Source organism: Sminthopsis crassicaudata, chromosome 2 (assembly GCF_048593235.1).
Source record: "Sminthopsis crassicaudata isolate SCR6 chromosome 2, ASM4859323v1, whole genome shotgun sequence".
NCBI classification, from domain to species: domain Eukaryota; kingdom Metazoa; phylum Chordata; class Mammalia; order Dasyuromorphia; family Dasyuridae; genus Sminthopsis; species Sminthopsis crassicaudata.
The window spans coordinates 398,146,435-398,169,124 of record NC_133618.1 but is presented as its reverse complement, the minus strand read 5'-3'; the positions used below and the strand labels follow the sequence as shown (position 1 = coordinate 398,169,124).

Below are 22,690 nucleotides of genomic sequence, written 5' to 3'. Positions count from 1 at the left end.
GCCCAGCCAGGCACTGCCTGAGCTCCATCCGCCTGGCACACAATCCCTGCCAACCCTGGCCATCCCTGGGTTGTCAACCTATGACTTTACTGTCAGCAGCAGGGCCCCCAAACCCTCTTTGTGCCCAGCCCAGAGAGGGGAGAGGGGAGGGGAGTCACCACCCTGGGCAGAGCGGGCTGGCCTCTCTTAATACAAATGACTCAGCTGCTGGCGTGGGCTGTGGAATTTCTAAACATCCCCTCATATCCTGAGAAAGAGGGAGAAGGCAGAGAGTGAAGGGAAAAGAGAAAGAAAAACAAGAAACTCAGGGGAAAAAGACCAAATTGAAAACAGACACACGCACACACACACTCCTCTCCCTCCCTCTCTCACACTCCCTGCCTGCCTGCCTCCCTCCCTTCCTCCCTCCCTCTCACACACCCTCTCTCACTCAGAGAGACCAATCAAAGGGACCTCTCCGGCCTTTCCCCCCAAGTTGTAGGAGACAGAGCTTTCTCCCTCACTCAGACTTGTGTCAGTCTCTTTCTGCTGCCACCTCTGCCTGAGGCCTGAGTGCCCTGCGCCCAGCTTCTGCCCATCTTCCTCACCCGACAGGCCAGGATCCGGCAGGAGAAAACTTTGTAAGCAGAGTGGACAAGGAGGGCTGACCCTTCCTTTGCCTCCTAACTTCTTGAACTCAGCCCCTCCGGGGACAAGCATCCAGAGAGACCCCAATCTAGGCAGGCCCTCTGAACCCGGAGTTTCTTCCAAGGATGCTCTAGAACTGTCTCCATCCCTACTGCTGCTGGTCCTTGGGCCAGCTGCTCTCCCTGTGCCCCAGTGCCTGCTCCTGCTGCCTGGAGGCCCCTCCACCAGGGCCAAGGGAGGGGAGCTTGGAGGCAGGCAGGGAAGAGGCAGCATCTGGGGGCTGCGTGAAAGTAGGGTGTTTGTGAGCAGGCACTGAACGAGGCTAAGGCAAGAGAATCCTGTAAGGCAACAAGGTAGGTGCCCGGGTCCCTAACACTCCCTGCCCCGCCCCGCCCCATTTACAGGGCCCCTTTGCCATGTTTCAGCTGCACTTTGGTCAAGTTGAAAATGGAAAATATTTTTAGCGAAACCAGATGGGAGAAGCCCAGAACAGGGTTGGGAGATGTCAGTTTGTGAGAGTTGAATCTCCTTTGCCCTTATGCAGTCAGCCATCCGCACCAGAAGGGCCCCGCTTTTCCCCCTCTTCCACCCGGTGCCCCAAGAGTTAGCACCCCACCCCCCCTTCACTCCAGCCCCCATTCACACAAAACCACGGGGTTTTCTGGGCTCCATTCTCCTGGCTCAGTATCTTAACAGCGGAGGGTCTGTTTGCCAGAGCTAGGGGGCGGGGCCTGGGGGGATAGGGGTGGCTTGAGGGGCCAGAGAATGGGCAGGGTGGGAGGGGGATGTTAAGCATGTGGGCTACTAAGGGAGGGGAGATACTGAGGGAAAGGGGCTGTGAGGGGAGGAAGAATAATGAGGGGAGACAGACTATGAAGAGAGAAGTGGGGCTGAAGGGGTGGTGTGGGCAGTACTTAAGTAGATCAAACTGGAGATCGAGAACTAGAGTTGTAGGGGAAGGTGGGGAACAGGTCTGGGGGGGGGATTAGAAAGGGGACCAGGATTATCAGAAGAAGAGTATGAGATGGGAGTATTAAATAAGGAATGAGACATCAGGATCAGCAAACAGAAGACCAGGGACCAAGGTTGGAGAGGGGAGACCCTCAGCTTCAGCCTCAGTCTGCAGCCGTTTTCCCAGAAAGGATTGGGCTTTAGGCCAGTCCCTAGGGCCATCGAAGCCCCAGGGATTTAAAGGGCTTTGCAAATTTTCCAGATTCCTAAGATGTCCTTCCAAACCCCCAGCTGATGGGAAACTGTCAGTTTGTTGTAGTTTTCCTTATGCTCTTGGGGTGGGGGAGAGGAGAGGAGGGGACAGGAACTGAGTTTGGGCAGCCTATGAATGGAGCTAGGGCTCCAGAGTGTGGGGGGTGGGAATAAGGAGGGGGAGGGGACAATAGGAGACCTCCTAAAGAAAGCATAGATCTTTCAGACCTCTCTGCCTTTTGATAAGCGGAGGGCATAAGCAGAGTTGGGGGGATGAGGGCAAAAAGAAAACCCTGACAGATCCAGCTCCTCAGTCAATGATAGTTTTTCTGGGAAGCTGTAGAATGGTTGTAGTATAAGTTTGTACAAATCTGTACAATCTTTAGAAATCTTTAGAAATACTTCTCTAATTCTTTTCTTCTTCACTCCTAAAATCTCTATTCAGCTCAGGTCCTCCTCATCTTCTTTTGACAGAATACATTATTAAAGTGATATTTTGTGAGTTTTTGGAAAAGGAAGCAGTGATTACTATGACCCAGCATGGGTTCATAAAGAATAAGTCAGACAGACTAGCTTCACATCCTTTGACAGGGCCATACACTATACATAGCAGACCTGGATTTCAACAAGACATTTATTACGGTCTCTCATTCTCTCCTGGAATGTATTAGCCAGGAGTGATAGATAGTAGTAGGCTAGATAGTAAAACAGTTACCATTGAGTTGAGTTGACGAGTTCAAAAGTGGGCAAATAGTTCATCCTCACAGAAATGGTTCCAGAGCTTTTCTTTTCTACTAAAGTCCCCAAAGACAGCCTCAACCCTTAACAGAAGTTGACCTAAACTCCTACTTCATTGAGATAGAATCCATGTAAAATGAGCTTCCTTAGAATCTTCTTCCCTTCCTTAAAATTCAGCAGCAGCATCCCATCTCATACTAAACTACTGGGTTCTTTTTATTATTATCTTTAAAACTACATTTCCTTATGAATCATGTAGGGAGAGAAAAATCAGAACAAAAGGAAAAAATAATGAGGGAAAAACCCAGAAAAATAGGGGGGAAAAGTGAACATAGTATGTGTTGATTTACATTTAGTCTCCATCTAGCTGGATTTTTTTATCCCATTCTCTCTTAATTCTTTTCTTTTTTTTTCCAACAATCTCTTCTGTTATTATTTATCTCCCTTTTCTCCTTCTCCAACAGCTCTTTCCAATGACTTTCCATGTAGGTCTTCCCATACCTTAAAGAAATTAATTTGTAACTCCATCTAATTAATTTGTAACATTTCTCTTCTCTTTTATTGCCAACTTTTTGAAAAAGTTATTATGTGACAGAGATGTTTGATGATGTGGTAGTATTTCCTCACTATCAATTCTGGCACAGTGGATGGAGTACCAGGTTCAGGAAATATTAATCTTCCTGAGTTCAAATCTGGTCTCAGATACTTACTACCTGTGTGAACCTGGACAAGTCACTTAACCCTCTTCGTTTCAGTTTCCTTGGCTGTAAAATGAGCTGGGGGAAAGTGGTCTTCTTTTGTCTACTAAATTCAAACTCCTTCTCTTAGCACAATCTTCCTCCATAATCAGGTGTTACTCTTCTTTCACAAATTTACTCCCTAGCCTGGACTCTTTAGTCAAACTGAGATGCTCCCTCCTCAATGAGTTTCACAAACTGAGTCCTTGACTTTACTGTTGTTGTTTTCTATGTCTGAAGTCCCTCCTTTTCTTCTAATCTTTATGTCTATTGAATTTTAAGATGTCTCCATGAGGCAGCTTGATGAGACAGTGGATAGAGTATTACACTCTTGAGTCAGGAAGTCCTCAGACACTTATAATTTATTATTATAAATGAAAAACTCATTTAACCTCTATTTGCCTCAATTATAAAATGGGAATAATAATAATAATAATATAATAATAATAATAATAATAATAATAATAATAATAATAATAATAATAATAATAATAATGCCTACTTTCCAGGGTTGTTGTGAGGGACAAAATGAAATAATATTTTTGAACTGCTTAGCACAGTGCCTGTCACATAGTAGCCACTTAATAAATGCTTGTTTCCTTGCTATCTATACTTTAAAGCCCAATTATGATGTTATATCAGCTAGGAAGTCTTTTATGATTCCTTCAGTCAATAATATTTTTTCCCCTCCATGGATACTGAAAAACCATTGCTTCTATCTGTTCTGCTCTTGTCAGATATGGTATGGTAGCCTGAGTTCAGCTTGGATAAGCCTGGACTAATCGTTTTTTATCTGTAATAGGGAAAATAATAATATTTGCAATATTCAACTCATAGGGTAACAGGAGAAAAGCACTTTGTAAACCTTAAAACACTTATTGCTATGTCAAACAGCTGTGTTTGACTCTCTGAGACCCTTTTTGAGGTTTTCTTGATAAAGATCCTGGAATGGTTTACCATTTCCTTCTTTAGATAATTTTACAAATGAGGAAACTGAGATAAACAAGTTAAATGATTTGCACAGGGTCACACAGCTAGTAAGTATCTAAAGTTGTATTTGAACTCAGGTCCCTCTGAATCCAGGGGGAGGGGGGAGTACTACTCTATCCAAATAGCGTCACCTAGTTGCTCTCGAAATACTATACTATATGAATATTTTTTTCATGTCTTATCTTGTTATATCTCCACACTATTATAGTAAAGTAAACGAGAGAAAGGATTATATTTTTATCTAATCTTTGTATTTCCTCAGCACCTCTAGCAGGGCTCTGTACTCAATTAAGTAGGTGCTTAATAAATGTTTATTATTGAATGGAATTGAATAAACAGAAGCTCCTGCTGTCCTGGCTATATTCTCACAGAAAGAGGCAATAGAGGCCAAGGGGAATTTATCACAATGCACCAGGGTTAGTCAGTCCCACTGGACTCCCTTCCTTTTTGAGGAGTTGTCTATTCGGATAGCTTTGAAACCCTTCCCTGCTGCTTTGCCCTCTGATGTGATGGCAGGCAGAGACAGTTTTAGATCCATTAACCCCTCCTTTCCCCCATTTGAAGGGCTATTTCAAGTCCCTTCTGCCTGCCTCTCCCTATCTTGGGAAGCCTCACATTTCTGTGTATGGAGATGATACTTTGAAAATCTGCCAGTGAATGCCCTCTAAAAAGAAAGGGAAGTTTCATAGATAGGGAGAATCTTTAGGGAAGGGAATAAGCATTTATATAGTATTTATTGTGGACTCAGTACAGTGCTAAGCACATTTACAAATATGATCTTACTTGATTCTCATAACAGCTTCAGAGATAGGGACTGTTATTATCCTCATTTTACAAATGAAGAAATTTAAGACTGCTAAAGTGATTTTCTCAGGGTTCCAAAGTTGGAAAATGTCTGAGGCCAGTTTTGAACTCACATCTTCCCATTGCCAGGTCCAATCTATTATACCACAAACTACCTTTTAAAATGTAATTAATTTTTTCAATGTAACATTAAATTACATTTTAGAATATAATTGTTAAATTTCTTTTTTTATGTTTTCTACACTTCTCACTATATTCCCATTCTTCCCTTCCCAGTATGCCTAATCTTTAGAGCTAAGTTCAAACTCATAACATTTGAGGCCCTCAAAAATCTTGAGACACTCCATTTTTTCAGCCTTGTCTCAAAGTACTCTTCACATCTTTTCCAATCAAACTGGCCAATTATCTGTTCCTAAAGCAGGGACTTTAACCTTAAGTCTTTAAATTTCTTCTTTGCTTTAAAAATTTTTTTTATTAACTCTAGTGCAATATACCGTTTTCTTTGTAATCTTGTATGTTTTTTATCTTTAAAATCATAATTTTGATAAAGGGTCCATTGGTTTTCCTGCACTTCCAAAGGGATTTATAACACACACAAAAAAATATTAAGAACCCCTGCTTTATAACAAAGAAAAGAGGGAAAAACCAATACGTCAAAACTAATTAACCAAGGCATTGGCAGGCCACCTCCTACATCAGAGGCAGTGTTCCATTGCCATCCACACTCCCTGTAGTGATGCAATCACAACAGAAACTCAAGGACTTAAGCCTCACTATTTTGTTGCTGTGGACCTTTTTAATCATGTCCAATTCTTCATGATTTTATTTAGGATGATTTGTCATTTCCTTCTCTAGTTCATTTTGCAGATGAGGAAACTGAGACAAATAAGGACTTGCCCAAGGTCACACACCTAGTAGTCAGTGGAGAAATTCAGATTTATGAAGATGAGACTTTCTGACTCCAGGTCCAGAACTTTCATCACTGGGCCAACCTGGCCATCTTCACCATAGGGAAAGAAAATCCAGGATGATTTCTCTTCTACAGGGCAGTGACTGGCTTCTTTGTGGGGTACACAGAACCTGGGGGGAATGCTGGTAACTACATTGAGAACAACAGACATAGGCAGATGGCATGGGATGGTGTAGAGATCACAAGGCAGACATTTGGGAAATGTGCTTTTTGTGCTGGCTTTTTCATGAACTTGGTATGTGACCTGCGTGCTGGGTTGATGGTCTGAGGATCCAGGTTCAAATGTTGTGCCTGCCACTTATACTCCTTGGTCTCCAAGAGCAGATCACATAGCCTCTCTTGACCTTCTGTAAAGTGAGAGGGTTAGATTGGATGACCATTTAAGTCCATTCCAGTTCTAAATCCATAAACCTACCATCCCCTCCAGTTCTGACAGTCTATGTGCTCTTTTCACAGCCTTACTCTCTGAGGGTCTCAAAGGAAGCCCTGTCTGATCCCCTGGTCTTGCCCTTCTGCATGGGTTTCTGGTGGTTCTGGGATGCTGCTCTTGGCTCATAAACCTGTGGTTTTCCTGACTAAAACTGGATTGGGGGAATTTCCATAGCCAAAAGTCCCAGCACAACAACTGTCTCTTTGCTTGGAAAATGGACCCTTTAGGAATGTGTAAACAGTGTACTTCTTTCCTCTCTGCCCCAGTCATTTTACCAAGTCTTCTCCTTCTTAAAGAATGATGTATTTGGAATCTGAGGTCCTGAATCCAGGCTCTTTGTCTGAATCCAAATCCTTTTGTCCTTTTGAGCTCAGTTTCTTCCTCTGTAAAATGGGGGGAGTTGGATTGGATGACCTCTAAGGTGTCCTGCTGCTCTACATCCTAGGAAGCCCAGTCTAGGCTGCTGGCCTTCTATCTCATCTTCCGCTTCCTCTTATCTATTCTAGCCTGCTGAGGCTGCCAGTCATGAGGTCCCTAGTTGGATGGAACTTCACTAATCCAACCCCCTCACTTGGCAGATCAAGAAAGTGGATTTGTCCAAGGTCATTTGGGATAGCAGCTGAACACAAATTCTCTGACTCTGCTTTTTCTACCATACGATAAAGTCTATGAGTCAACTTCCTTTAAAAAAATTTTTTTGGAGGGAACTAAAGTTCAGTGACTTGCCCAGGATCACACATTTATAAATTATTTTAGATTAGATTATTAATAATAAGAAATAATTAGAAATTTAGAAACATATTAGAAAATATTGAAAGCCAGATTTTATGTGCTTCCTGATTCTAGGACTGGTGCTCTATCCACTGTGTCATCTAGCTGTTCCTGAATTGTCTTCCTTAAAGCACAGCACTTTTTCCCTTGCTCGAGTATCACTGTCCCTTGCAACATGATAAAATGCAAATTCCTTAGCCTGGCATTCAAGGCCCTTGTAATCTGGTGCTGCATTACTTTCCCTCTTATTATTTTTCTCCCCAAATTCCTCAATTCTACTGACAGATCAGTTTAAATAAAACTGATACTTTACAGTCCCCTTAGAGTTGCATTTTGCTTTCCCACTTTGGGGTTTTAGCTCAGGACATCCTCTATGCCTACAATATCTTTTCATCTCTACTCTAGCCCTCTCTGTTGAAATCCTATATCACTTCAAATATCACATTCACAAAGCTTTATTCAGGGTGTACTAGTCAATATTTTACAAGTGACTCTCTGAAAAGAGAGAACACTTTTTGAACATTTATGCATTATTAACATTTTCCCTATGTTTTTCTTAATTTTAGATAACTGACAAAACAATAAATTAAGCCCTGATTTATAGCATTTACTACAAATTTCTGAGTTGTAAATACTTACACTGGAAATTTAACAGTTGACTCTTGGGATTCTATTTGAGCTGGTTTCAGCACATACCTGACCTTACTTGATTCTACCAGTTAGAAAGTAAGAAAATAGCCCATCCTCCTTTGAACCTTCCTATATCTTGATGAGGACCACTTCAGTGCACACATGTGTTCACACACACAGACACATATACTCTGTACTTATTTTAACTCCTGGTGTACATACAGTTTATCTAACTTCCCATCTCTCCTCATTTTATCCCTCACTTTCCTTAGGGCAGACACTTCTTATACATCTTAGAATTTTTCCCAGCACCTAGCACAAAGTTCTTGAATATTTTTTTTTTTTTTGACTAACTGAAGGTAATCAGTTGATCCTGGAGAAAAAGAAGGACTCAAGAGGCTCACAATTAGTGTAGGAATGTAGTATTCCCTGGGAATTCTGTGATTGGGAAGAATGAGGATCTTGTACATCATCCAATTCTGCTGTTGAAAAACTACCCCCACTCATTCGTCATACCCCCTCACAATTTTGAGGATAATCTCGATGCTTACTCACTGGTACCAAGGGGCTCAGAGGGAGATGGTGTTTTACAGAGGGAATGAGAGATCAATAAAGGAATAAAGTCTCAGTGAGGAAATTGGGTTTCAGTGTAGGAATGGAAATTCAGTGAAGGGAATGATGATTCAATGAAGGAATAAGAGGGAGAGAATGGGAGCTCAGCAACAGAATGAAAATTCAGCAAAAGAATAGAGGCTCAGTGAGGAGATAAAGACAGTGAGAATGAGAGTCAGAGAATAAAGGATCACACACAGAAGAATATGGGGCTCAGTAAGGAGAATGGAGAAACAAAATCATTCCTTGGTCTAGATAATAATAAAAGATCCATGTATGGATAGGAAATGGCATTGCCCAATTTTTATTTCCAGAATAAATTTTGTTTTCCCAGTCAAGAGTTCTCTCAACTATTTTCTCAAATGGTATAAGGAGGGATAGAGTGTCCTGTTTCATCTCTTTCTTTGAATTATAATTACTTCCAGATCTTCTTGCTTTAACATTCTGTGCTCCATGTTCTAACCATAGATCTACCTTTCAAGAATGAGAGCACTAGGGGGCAGAGTGAATAGTACTTTGGGCTTGGAGTAAAAAAGATCTGATGTTCAAATCCCACTCCAGACATTTACTATTTAGGTGACCCTGGGCAAGTCATATAATCTTTTTTGGCCTATGTTTCCTCATCTGTAAAATGTAGGGGCTGGACTCAGTTGTTTCTGAGGTTTTTCCCAGTTCTAAATCTTATTTATTATAGTATAGTATAATACAGTATAGTATAGTATAGTATAATGACCCATTATTTTCTATGATTAGTCCACTGCTGGTGAAATAGTGCAACTGACAACTTTGTGCAATCCTGCCTCACTTAAATCCTACCAAAGTCAAAACATAAAGCACAAGTCAAAACATAATCTATGATGTTATTGGTCCCCTTTGAAAATAAAGGACAAATCATCCATCTCATCCAATTTAGATGTAGATAGGAGTTCTATTTTAAAAATATATGTAATCAATTCAGACATACTTTTCTGCCAATTTTTCCTTGTGATGTGCATTTTAAAAATCTTTTTTCTTGTTAACAATTATTTATTAGTTTTTATCATTTACTTTTTATTTAATATTTTTATTTGCCCCAGTTAAAAGTAAAACAAGTTTTTTATATTTTTTTTAAAACTTTGAGTTATAAGTTATTATCCTTCATCCCCATTCCATCCCCACTCCCATTAAGGTATATGTGAAGTTATGTAAAACACTTCCATAAAAGCCATTTAACATTTATTTTTACAAGATTTTAGTTTCCTTTTTTTTTTCTCTCTTTCTCCTCTTCCTCCTCTCCAAGAGGACAATCAATCAGATATAGGTTATACATGTACAATCATATTAAATATACTTCCACATTAGTCATGTTTTGAAAAAAAGAATCAGAACAAAAGAGATAAAAGCCACAAGAAAGAAAAAAAACAAACAAAAAAAAAAGTGAAAATAGTATGCTTCAATATGCATTCATAGTTCTTTCTCTGGATGTGGATAGCATTTTCCATCATAAATATTTTGGAATTATCTTAGATTATTGTATTGCTGAGAAGAGCAAAGTCTATCAAAGATGATCATCAAATACAATGTTGCCTTGTGATGTGTATTAGACTAGGCTGGCTGGGAGCAGAGAAATGAGTGAATGATGAAGTTTAAAATATAGGTGATATAAAATCAAAAGATATTAACAAAAAAAATCTAAAAGATGAGGCAAAACCCAAGTGTATGGGGAAGGAAGGAGCTAGGAAAAAGATGGGAAAAAATTAGACAGGAAATTCTGAGCAATTAAATAGTAAAAGTGTATGACTGAAACTCAGGGCAACTCTGAAACTCTGAAAATCAGGGCAAGAGGCTGAACTCCAACAAGAAATTAAAGAATCACATAGAGAAAAACTGCTTCCTTAGTTATGAAGACTACTAGCTTGGGATGAGGGTGGGGGAACCAATAGAATTAGGAAGAGAAATCTGACTTCCCTGAGAGCCTGGCAGAAAAGAAAAGATGCTGGGAAGCAGTTGGCCTTGGACTGATCTGTCCAGAAGAGAGGATATCTTTAAATCCCATATATTTCCTGTATTCAGGAGGATGAGGCAGGATTTTGTAGCTAAACTATGGATCTCAAATTTACTTGCCTAATGGGAAGTGTACCCTAGATTCCGCACACTTCAGCAATGTATTTGTTAGCTCTGACAAGTGGTTGAATGGACTGTGGTCAGTGACTCACTTCTGTGGGATCACTGAACCGTTAGTCACAAGATCCAGATTCAACTCCTGGCTCTGATCCTTATTAATGGGACTTGGTGGTTAAACAATAAGATTGTAAGCTCATTAGAGGCGTCTTTTTATGCCCAGCATCTAGTTTGGTGCCTGACTCATTACAGGTGATTAATAAATATTTGTTGAGGGCTTGATTAGACTATAACTACTAACTGTTCTCAAAACTCTGGTCTCAGACCCTCTTTATACTTTAAAAATTATCGAGGACTTTTCAAGATCTTTTGTTTATGTGGCTTATATCTATCAATATTTGCTGTATTAGAAATTTAAGCTGCTAGAATTTTAAATTATTTAATGAATTTGTTTAAAAATAATAGTAATAAACCTACTACAAGTTAACACAAATAACATATTTTTATGAAAAATAACTTTTTTTCTTAAGCAAAAATAATTAGTAAGAAGAATAGTATCATTATGTACATTTTTGCAAATATCTTTAATGTTTGGCTTAATAGAAGACAGCTAGATTCTCCTATCTGTTTCTGTTGTGATATGTTGTTTTGGTTGAAATATATGAAAAAAATCTTGCCTCACACAGATATGTAATTGAATGTGTAGTTATATTTTAGTAGGCAAATAATGTCGTAGTACAATTATAAAAATTGTTTGAACCTTATGGATGTCCATTAAGGGTCTCAGAAAGGTGAGAGAACACTTTCCAAAAGTAGAACAATTTGCTTTGGGAAGCACTGGGTTTCCCTTTCTAGAGTCCTTTAGTCAAAGGCTGGGTGATTTATCAGGAATGTCATAGGATTTCTGTATAGATAAGAATTGGGTTTTGATGACTTTTAACACCTTGATTCCATCTGAGGTTCTTCAGTTCTGGAATGGATGATCAAATGAAACAGGAAGTACTTGGGAGTGGGAAAGCATGTTGAAACTACTTCTTAGAAACTTCACCTCCTCCCCCACATGTTTTCCCAGCCCATGTGGGGACCCTCCATCTGCTTAACCTTCTCCTCCACTGCAGCTATCTCCTGCCCCTCCTCCTTTCCCATGCTTCCTTACTCATTTCCAAAGCTCCCTCTCTCTTACCATTGTTGGCTATTATCTCTGGAACCCCCAGCCAGGTTTCTTCTTGGGGTGAGAGTGAGGGGGTGGGCAGGCTAGGGAGGCGTGGGCAGAAAGAGCAGAGACGGCTGGTCCTTTGGGCTGGCTGGCGGTGGGGAAAGGATGGTTATTTATAAGCTTGGTCTTTCTCCAGACAGATGTTTCATTTTATTTTGAACTCCCAGAAAATAGGTCATTTCTTTTTGACTTCTCCCCATGGACCAGCTGGGTGCAGAGTGAGGGGGAGAGTAAAAGCAGGAAGGGAGAGAGGCCCACGAGACAAGAAGATACCCACTGAAGGTTCTTGGGGAGGAGAAGGGGATGATCTGATATCTTATGTCCTTAAGACATCTATGCCCATCCCATTTCAGAGTTCATTGTAGCTGGGAGGGTAGAAGGGGGACCCAGGAGATTTGACATCTCCGCTGTTGACTGAAGTTATTTCTTCTCTGGAGCTCAGTGACCTGGAGAAGAAAAAAAGGGAAAGGAGAATGCTTAAGAAAGAGTGGGAGAAGCTAGCACAGAAGGAGATGAGTCATAGAAAGCCTAAGGGTGGAGTTGAAGTGGGACAGTCATAGGATCATGGGATTTGGACCTGGAAGAGACTTTTGAGCTCATTTGGTCCAGGAATTCTTAACCTTTTTTGTGTCATGGACCCTGTTAGCAGTCTACTGAAGCCTTTGGACCTCTTGTCAGGATAATGACTTTTAAATGCATAGAATAAAAATCATAAGAAGTAAGGAAGAAAACAGAGACAAACAAGCATTTATTAAGTGCCAAGCACTATGTTAAGTGCTTTATAAATATGTCATTTTATCCTCACAACAACCTTGGAAGGTTGCTGTTATTATCTTTATTTTTACAATGGAGGAAACTGAGACAGAAAGAAATTAAATGACCTAGCCAGGGTCATACAGCTATAAAGTATCTGAGACAGGATTTATTCCCCAGCTGGCATTTTTTTTTTTTTTTTGTCCCATCCAAGTTCATGAACCTCTTGAAATCTATTCAAGGAGTCTATGGACCCTAGTTTAGGAGCCCCTGATTCAGTTACTCCTCTGCCTTTTACAGATATGAACACTGTGTGGGTGAAGCTTCACTTCTTCTCCCCCTTTCTTTTCCTAATATTGAAGCTAAAATTTCAGCTTTCCTTGAGACCTCTCTACCAGGCAAGTAAAGTGTTGGCAGGTACTACAGTCACCATGTGCATTTCCCAAACTCTTCCTAAGGCTTACCTGGCATGATGGCCACATTTTCTCCTAGGTCCTTTCTGAGCTACCTCTGCTTCTCTCAGCCCTCACCCCCTCACCCTGGCCCAGAGGCCACTCTCTGACCAGTGCCCAGTCTGGAGCTCTGCACAAGCACCTGCCTCCAGATTCCTGAAGCTGCTGCCCTTGCAATGGAATGCTTTGTCTTGGGTGTTGTAGAGTCACAGAAGAGCTGATCTGCAGAGATCACAGAGATGTTCAGTCCAACCTTTTTATAGAGGAGGGAACTGAGGTTCAGCAAGGCGGGGAATGACCTGCCTGAATTCACACAGACATTTTACATATCCATAATACTTTATAAGCTCTATTTTCTCTCCTGAATTCCAGTGTCCACTTCTGGCCTCTCTAGCCCCAGGCAGTGTGATCTAATAGAAAGAACCTGGTTCTGGAGTCAGAGATCAAATACCACCTGGGATGCTTACTATCTATGTGGGGTGGCTCTTTACCTCAGTTTCCTCATCTGTACAAAGTGGGGGCTAGACTGGATGGCCGCTGAGTGTCTTCTCCTATGTCTGTGCTCCCCAGCTGCCTACCGGACATCTGTACTTGAATGGCCTGTAAGCATCTCAGATTCCACATGTCCAAAATGGAACTCATTATTTTTCTCCCTAATCCTACCCTTCCTATTCTATTTCTGTCCAGGGTCCAACCACCCTTACAGTCACATGGAAGCCTGGAAGTGATCTTCCACTGTTCCCTTCTCCAGAGCTTGACACATAGTAGCATGCCTGGATAAATGCATGGTGCTCCATTGTTTCCTCTTCTCCTTCCCCCGTATCTAATCGGTTGCCAATTTTTGTCGATTCTACATTGCTCACATTCTCTCCCACTCAGGCAGCCACCACCTTAGTTCGGGCTGTTTTTAATCTTTTGCCCAGACTATATCATAGCTTCTTAACTGGTCTGTTAGCATCCAGTTTTTGGTCATACGGGCAACTAAAGCACAAATCTGACCATGCTGTTTCCCTGCTCAAAAAATTTAAGTGGCTCCTTATTGCTTCTAACACTGGGAAGGGAAGTGGTGTAATGGATGGAGTGCTGAACCTGAAGTCTGGAGGGCTCATCTTCCTGAGTTCAGATCTGGTCTTGGACACTTAATAACTGTGGGTCCTTGGGCAAGTAACTGATCTTTGTTTGCCTCATTTCCTTAGCTGTATTTAAGCTGGAGAAGGGAATGGCAAACCACTCTAGTATTTTTACTAAGAAAACCCCAAATGGGGCCATGAAGAGTCAGACATGACTGAACAGCAACAATAACTTTTAGAATAAAATTAAAAAAAAAAATTTTTTGGCATTCAAGATTTGCAGTCTGATTTTAACCTTTGTTTCTAGATTGGAACTCTTTCCCTTCTCATCTTAGCCTCTTGAAAACTCTAGCCGTTTTCAAGGTTTAGCTCAAGGACCAGCTTCTACATAAGGTCTTTCCTATTCTTATCTATAAGCATGTGTGTGAGTGTGAGTGTGTGTGTGAGTGTGTGTGTGTGTGAGTGTGAGTGTGAGTGTGTGTGTGTGTGTGTGTGTGGTTCCTCCCTCTCCCTAAGTAGAATGTAATCTTGAAGGCAGGGACTAAACATGTTTTGGTTTGTATCCCAGTGCCAAACATATAGTAGGATTAGCTTTTTTGGAGGGCCGGGAGGATGCACTGCCATGATCAGACAATCCCCACTAACTTCCTCAGATTTTTTTCACATGAATGTTTATCTAACCATACCTTCTTAACTCTGTGCCTATGAAAGTAATTTTTATTGCCAAGAATAGAACTTTGTTTTTGAACTCAATGTAGGATCTAATATTTATTACTATAAATTGTCATATTGGATTTGGTCCATAGTTTTAACCTGTTGAGCTGAATGAAAAGCATTTTTTAATATCCTTACTATGTGACAGGCAAAATATTAAGTGCTGGATACATAAATACTTTTTAAAAAGAAATAGTTTTTATCCTCAAGGAGCTTAACAGGAGAAGATGCCACATGTTGAGGAAAGGTCATAAGGTTTTGTTTTGGAATGTTGAAAGGAAAGGGGGGTTAGTCCAGCATTTTGCTAAGTTTTAGAAGTATAAATACAAACATAGTCCTTTCCTTTAAGAGCATTTACAATTTAATGGTGGTTCTACATGAAAGGCTTGGTAGCTGGTGAAATGGGATGTGAAATTGAAGCATGGTCCAATGTTTAGGGCCAAACAATTGATAAAGCCTCTTATCCAAATCATCAATAAAAATATTAACTAGAACTTAACTAATCACTGGGCAGCTAAGTGACACAGTGTATAGCGTTCTGGGCCTGTAGTGAAGAAGACTTCTCTCCCTGAGTTCAAATCTGGCCTCAGATATATATCCTAGCTGTGTCACCCTGGGGCAGTCACTTAACCCTCAGTTTTCTCATTTGTAAAATGAGCTGGAGAAGAAAATAGTGAGCCATTCAATTATATCTGCCAAGAAACCCCAAAAGGGGTCATGGCGAAACAATTGAACAACAACTAATCACACATCCCTGAGTCACTTTATTACGGTTGCTCTGCTATTAGTGGAATTTCGAATTGGTCCAACGATTCTGGAAAGTGACTTGGGACAATGCCCAAGAAATCATTAAACTGGAATGGAGGAGGTAGCATTGGATTTGATAGTTTTTGACCCAATGATAACCACTTCTATCTTTAATAAGAGGAAAAGCACAAAAATATTTGTAACAATTCTTTTTGTAGAAACAAATAACTGGAAAATAAGGGCTGGGTGCCCATCAGTTAGGGAAAGGATGAATAAATTATGGGATACCTGATTTACTTCCTTTTAAAAAATCTTATTTTCTGATTTATGTATTTATTTATTCTGAGGCTGGGGTTAAGTGACTTGCCCAGGGTCACACAGCTAGGAAGTGTTAAGTGTCTGAGACCAGATTGAACTCGGGTCCTCCTGAATTCAAGGCTGGTGCTCTATCCACTGAGCCACCTAGCTGCCCCTTCCTGATTTATTTTCAATAAACATTTATTAAACACCTAATATGTACATGTCATAGTAACTCTGGGCATTGTAGGAGATATAAACCCTGTTTGGGGCTTTCCAAATTAATTGAGGGGATAAGATGTGTGGGAGATAACAGGAAAAAAAGTTTCAGGCAAATTACTAAGAAAAAAGACAAGACCTTAAAGTTGCTTCATCTGAGTTTTCTGTCTAGGGGCCTTATTGATCCCTAAGGTCCTGTTCAGTTCCCAATCTATGATCCTAGGAAAGATAAAACTGTAACAGTTCCTGTGTGTAAGAAGTGTGCATCCTTTCAAGGGAATGGCCTGATCATTGGTATCCAGCAGGAAAATGAAAGATGGCTTGGAAAAGGGAAAATTTAGAATTTTTGAATGCTACTGAAATATTATAAGAGATAATTAGAGGAAAAGAGGATTTGAATGATGGTAGACATTTCCCTAGGTGGAAAGGAGTGAGACTTGAAAAATGCCGGACAAAATCAATAGAACTTAGCATCTGATTGGATGAGAAGGGGGAGGAAGAAACAGGGAAGATGTACAAATGACTCAGAGATTTCAGGTTCTAGTGTTGCCTGAGAGGAATGTGCTGATTTCAACAGAAATAGGGAAATTAAGTGGAAGGGCAGTTTTCGAGAAGATAAAGAATCAATTCCATTGGGGGCATGTTGAGTTTGGGGTGCTGGTAGAATATCCTAGTGGAAATACAAGACTGGAGCTCAGGGGAGAAGTTGGCAGTATATGGATTTGGGAAGTGTTGACCTAGAGGTGATAATTGAAACCAGGGTTGCTGATGAGATCAGCAAGGGAAAAAATATGGATGCTTGTGAATGTGTGGGTTTCTTTGTGGGCATAGATGCCTGTGTTTTGTGCATGTGTAATTTGTGTGTGTCCATATAGCATGTGTGTGAGTTTCTGTAGGGCTGTATGTATAGGCAGGAATGTGTCTGGGACCACACATGTACCTGTGGGTGAATGTCATATATGCCTGTATGATGTGCATACATCACGAGGATGTGTTGTGTGTGTTTTGTGTGTGTGTGAGTGGCTACACATCAGCCAGATGCTTGGAGCAGGCACTGAGCCAGTGATCTGGCCCCTGAGGCGTGACTGTGTCGTGGGATCCCTGGGACCTCAAAGGAGGGATGTTGCAAGGGAGGATGTGGGCCAAGATGGCTTGGATTTATTTAGATTAAATCGGTGGGAAAAGAGCAGAGGCGGGTAGCAGGGGGAGGAAAGGGGGAATGAGGGGGACAGAAAAAGGAAGTAAGGATCCTGGGAACTGCTGGGGAGGCTGGACCTCTCTCCCTTGGCTCCCCCAAAGTTTCCTGCTTACCTGAGCTGGCTGCATCTCTCTCCCTTCACTCCTGAGAGAGAGAGAATATTCTCTGCCTTACCTCATCCATCTCATTCTGGCAGGTAATGGAATCCTTTTCCATTTCTGATCAGCCTCTTAGCCTCAAGGGATTACAGATTTTAGCATTTAAGTAGGGCTAGAAGGGAACTCAAAGATTATTAGGTATGACCAAGGTCCAGAAAAGAGAAGTAAATTGGTTCTTCCAACACCACTCAAGAAGTAATGAACAGAACCAGAATTCAAATTCATATCCTTTGCTTTCAGATCCAGTGCTCTTTCTATTTAATCAAAGGTCTCTAAGAGCAAAGGGAGTAGAATTAGAATAGGTTAGTTGAGATGTTTTCTGCTCTCTGTAATTATTCTTAAAGTTGTTTTCATTTTTACTACCATCTTATCTCTTATGCCTCCTATTGTGTATAGGGCAACATTTTTTCTTTTGCATTTTTTCCTAAATAGTATTTTATTTTTCCAAATACATATAAAGATAGTTTTAAACATTCATTTTTGTTAAGACTTTGTATTCCAAATTTTTCTCCCTCCCTCACCCCATACCTCCCGAGACAGCAAGCAATTTGATATAGATTAAGTATGTGTAATACTTTTAAACATATTTCCATATTTGTCATGTTGTGCGAGAAAAATCAGATAAAAAGGGGGAACACATGAGAAAGAAAGAAGGAAACAAGTGAAAATACTATGCTTCAATTCACATTCAGTCTTCATAGTTCTCTCTCTGGATGTGGATGGCAAGTGGAATTACCTTGAGTCACCACATTGTAGAGAAAAGCTAAGTTCATCATAGTTGATCATCACATAATCTTGTTGTTACTATGTACAATGTTCTCTTGATTTTGCTCACTTTATTCAGCATTAGTTAATATCAGTTTTTTCCAGGCTTTTCTGAAATTAGCCTGCTCATCATTTCTTATAGAACATTAAAATTCTATCACATTAATATACCATAATTTATTCAACTATTCTCCAACTGTTGGGCATTCACTCAATTTCTTGATCCCGGCCACTACAAAAATAGCTGCTGAAAACATTTTTTGGCATATTAGGGTCGTTTGCCCTCTTTTATGATCTCTTTGGAATACAGATCCAATAATGAGACTGCTGAATCAAAGTATGCAGTTTTGAAGTCTTTTGGCCATGGTTCCTAATTGCTCTCCAGAAAGGTTGGATCAGTTCACAACTTCATCAATAATGTATTAGTGCCCCAGTTTTTCCCACATCCACTCTATCATTTATTATTATCTTTTTCTGTCACCTTAAGCAATCTGAGAGGTGTGAAGTGGTATCTCAGAGTTGTCTTAGTTGAGCACCATTTCTAGATGGAATCCAACTACTCATATTGGGGAGAGACCCCAAATATGTGCCATAGTTTAGCTTTGTTTTAGAGATTTCCCTGGAGTTTTCCTCCAGGTTGGGAATAAATCAGAGAAAGAATTGATTTTTTGGGGGGAAATCAGGAACAACCCCTCCCACCCACACACACACACATACCTCAAAGATGAATCTGAGTCCATGTAACCTAGGGCTAGACCATGTTACATACATTATCCCATTTGAACCTCATTACAACTCTGCAAAGAAGGAAATCCAGGTATTATTATATCTACTTTATAAAGAGGAAATTGAAATTCACACAAGTTAAGTGACTTGTTACACAATTTTCCAATATCAGGAGCAGGATTCAAACCTAAATTTTTCTTGTTCAATCATATCAAGTATATAGTGTAAGTAGTTTTATTTTAAGGATGAGCAGAGTCTCATACCAGACAAGTATAGCTGGGAAGCATCAGGGCTGGGATTCTGGCTCTTAAGACCTATGCTCTCTTCACCACACCAGATTGTCTCTTTCAAAACTATCTGGAAGAGACAGTTCACAACGGTTTCCACTTCTCTTCTGGAAAAATACTTCCCTTGATTGAGAATTCAGTCAGAGAAATCTTATCCCAGTAGCATGGGAATAGCCCCTATCTGTGGAACAAACCTTAGCCTTCTTACTGCTTGCTTATTGTTCCCACCTGGTTGGGAGCAGAATTGTCACCTGGTAGAGGGGGGTGGGGTGGGAGGTGTGGTGGTAAACTACAGGTAATGATAGCAGAGTCATTATGATCTTCCCAACTCCCAGGCCCTTGAAATCCAATATATCTGCTCTTTGGAGCCTCATAATTTGGGAAATTCCTAGGAGATGCTTGAGAATTGGGCTGCTTTAAGAGAACTTCCCCCACCCTCTCCCCTAGATGGCAAGCAATCCAATATATGTTATACATGTTAAAATATATGTTAAATCCAATATGTGTAAATGTTTTTAATACAATTATCTTGCTACATAAGAAAAATCAGATCAAAAAGGAAGAAAAATGAGAAAGAAAATAAAATTCAAGCAAATGACAACAAAAGAAGTGAGAATGCTATATGTGATCCACACTCAGTTCCCACAGTCCCTTCTCTGGGAGTAGATGGCTCTTTATCACAAGATCATTGGAACTGGGCTCGGATTAGATAATCTCTAAAGATATTTCTATCTCTGATATTAGAAGTTCTCTTAAAGCAGCCCGATTCTCAAGCATCTCCTAGGAAGGACTTAACCGAAGTATGCTCACCAAAGACAACTTGGATTCAATCTCCTCCAATTCCTGGGTCTGTCTAATGGTCAGAACATACTAGAGGGTCCAAGGGCCATGACCCTGGAGGGCTCAGTCCCTAAGGTTTGGGCTTCAGCGGCCAAGAAAGTGTCTTTCAATGGCCAACCCCAGCCAGGGCCTGGCTCAGAGCCTGAGTGACCGCCTGTCTCCACGCTCTGGCCAAATTCCTGCTTTAGAATAATAAACAGTGCAGCTCTGGAGAGAGACACACAAAAAACCCATCCCCCCAGGCTGCTAATGGTTTCCCTTGGCCAGGCCCCCTGGCAGGGATATGGGAGGAGGAAAGAGAGGGCACCACAGGGCAGATCAACCTCCCTGGGGCTGGGGGAAGGGAGTTGCTAAGGAGGATGGTACAGAATGGAGAGCAGAGCTGAAGGGGAGGCTTCCTGCTTCATCCACTCCAGAATTTGCCTTTAATCCAGGAAAAGTCTACTTGCTATTTGCTATTTGAATGACCTTGGGCAATCTCTCACAACCTTTCCAAGCCTCAGTTTCCCCAACTGCAAAAACTGAGCAGCAAGAGTTGGACCTGTACATCTCCAAATTCCCTTACAGCTCTAAATTCCATGATACCATGAAGCCTCCAGCTGGAAAGGACTTGGATTCTTATCCAGAATGTGTCCAGACAGGAGAGGGGCGGGGAGGCAGTCATTGCAGATAGTAGGGGCTGGGGCCCACTTCTACAGGCTGACTGTAGACGGCATTAGGTCAGGGCTTGGCTGTTTCTTGTGATCCTGCCTCTCCTCTGGCTCTCTCTGTCCTCTCTCTATCTCCACCACTTTTTCTGACTGTCCCTCCCCGACTATTCTATGCTCTAACCTTCCCAGACAGTGAAACCATTAGTGATTAACCATGAGGTTGGGCTTATCCCAGGCTAAAGCTCTCTCTGGACAGCCCTGATGGGTAAATCAATGCTTCCTCCCTCAGTAACAGAATAATGGAGGCATGTGCACATTTGCAAACCATCTCTATGATGTGCTCAGGAGGGTGGGTGCACAGGCTGGGACCTGCTGTGCATGGTCCTGGACCACATTAAGCTGGAGTGGGTGTGCGGGTGGAGTTCCGGGAGGGAGCATGAGCTTCTTAGAGTTGGGGGAAGGCACAGATTTGATACCACGTCCTCTTTCCTCTCTCATCACTCTCCTCAGAGAACAATACCCCCTTCAACTCTGAAGAGTTTAGACCTAACCCAGTTCACACATTTTTGTTCTCTTTGCATTAACCTCCCAAAGACTTGATTTGTAATCTGCTTTGTGAGAAGTCTGTGTCTTAAGTGACCAGATCTAGGAGACTAGAATGCCTGAGGTTTTTTTTTTTTTTTTTTAATCCCACCTATACCATCTCCAAAGTCCTTCTGCTCTCTTCTTAGACCCCTTACCTTTGGTTTATTCTCAGTTCTCATTCTAGTTAATTCATCTGTAAAATGGAACCATCAGTCTTTAATTATCAAGACACATGGGGGAAAGCAAAAATTAAATGAGAGAGCAAAGGCCCTGTGCAAGTTGGGCAGCTGTTGGTTTTCTCGTAAGTAATGAGTCATTTGTCCACAGTGAAGACTGTCACTATTAGGACATGACATACATTACTGCAAAATGAGAAATCTTTGGATTCCCTCTTTATTCCGGCAGGCCAGTTTTAGATACACATTCTAGCTAGGGCTGAGTCTCACCCAGTTTAAAAGAGGAGCCTGATTGGGGATTTCCTTAGTTCTGGATTCTGTCTGTCCAATTATCTAAAATCCACTTGTTTTCTGCTTGGCTGTCAGAGTAATCTGGTTTCTTTCCCCAGTTTCATCCAGCCCGAGTTAGAGAAATGCTTCCTCTCAGCTATGCTGATCACCTAGAACATAAGTTCCCATCAGGCTGGGCTCTTCAGATCTCACCTTGAATTCAGGTATCACAGAGATTCCTGACCCTCCAAGGAATGATCCCGGGCTCATCTCTTCTTCTATTCCTATTCTCTCTGGACATTCCACCAGCTTCCAACATGAACTAGTCTAGGCCTTGGTTTCTCTCACATTTTCTGACATCCCTTCTTTTCTTACTTTTCTTATTTCTCATATTTTCTTCTTTCTCCAAATGTCTCAGCCCAAAGGCTTTACACTTACATTCCAATGGGATCTAGCTACCAGATGAATAACAAAGGAAGGCTTTAGGAGTTTCTTTTTTGGGGGGGTTCCTAGTACAAAAGATTGTGCGTGAGGTCTGGCTGGAGGAAGGGGAATGGACTTGGTAACCCTTAATCTCCTTTCCACCCAATAGTTTGAGGTTTTAGGTCCTGGAGGCAAAACCAGAACTCTCAAGAAGATTCTCTAGACCTATATTTCTCTAAACTTTTGTTCTTACTTTCTTGAGATGTGAAACAAGATTCTGTCAGCCTAAACAAAAGATCTAGGGACAGTCTCCAGTCGCAAGAAGGAAGAACATCAGTTTGAGACAAACACATACTTGGTTCAAATCTTGGATCCACTTTGAACGTTTTAGTCTTATGAAAGTCCCTTCCCTTCTTTGGATGTTATTTTCTTGTATAAATCAAGGTGAACAGGAGAGGGAAGATGTTTGGGTTAGATTGCTTATAAGATATGGTTGAAGTCTGTCATTCTGCGCTTTATAATTTTCATGCTC

The 22,690-nt window shown here is 41.1% G+C and overlaps 1 protein-coding gene across 3 annotated transcripts in view; it reads left to right on the top strand.

Moving 5' to 3' along the window:
• Nucleotides 1-348: 348 nt before the first annotated feature.
• Nucleotides 349-22,690, top strand: part of PDGFRB (platelet derived growth factor receptor beta) — a 68,402-nt gene continuing 46,060 nt past the window's right edge. For 2 of the 3 annotated variants that reach the window (XM_074291759.1, XM_074291760.1), the window contains exon 1: nucleotides 349-980. The gene's annotated coding sequence lies outside the window, so the exon portion shown is untranslated. The remainder of the gene's footprint in view (nucleotides 981-22,690) is intronic. The other variant, XM_074291761.1, reaches the window with a different exon arrangement.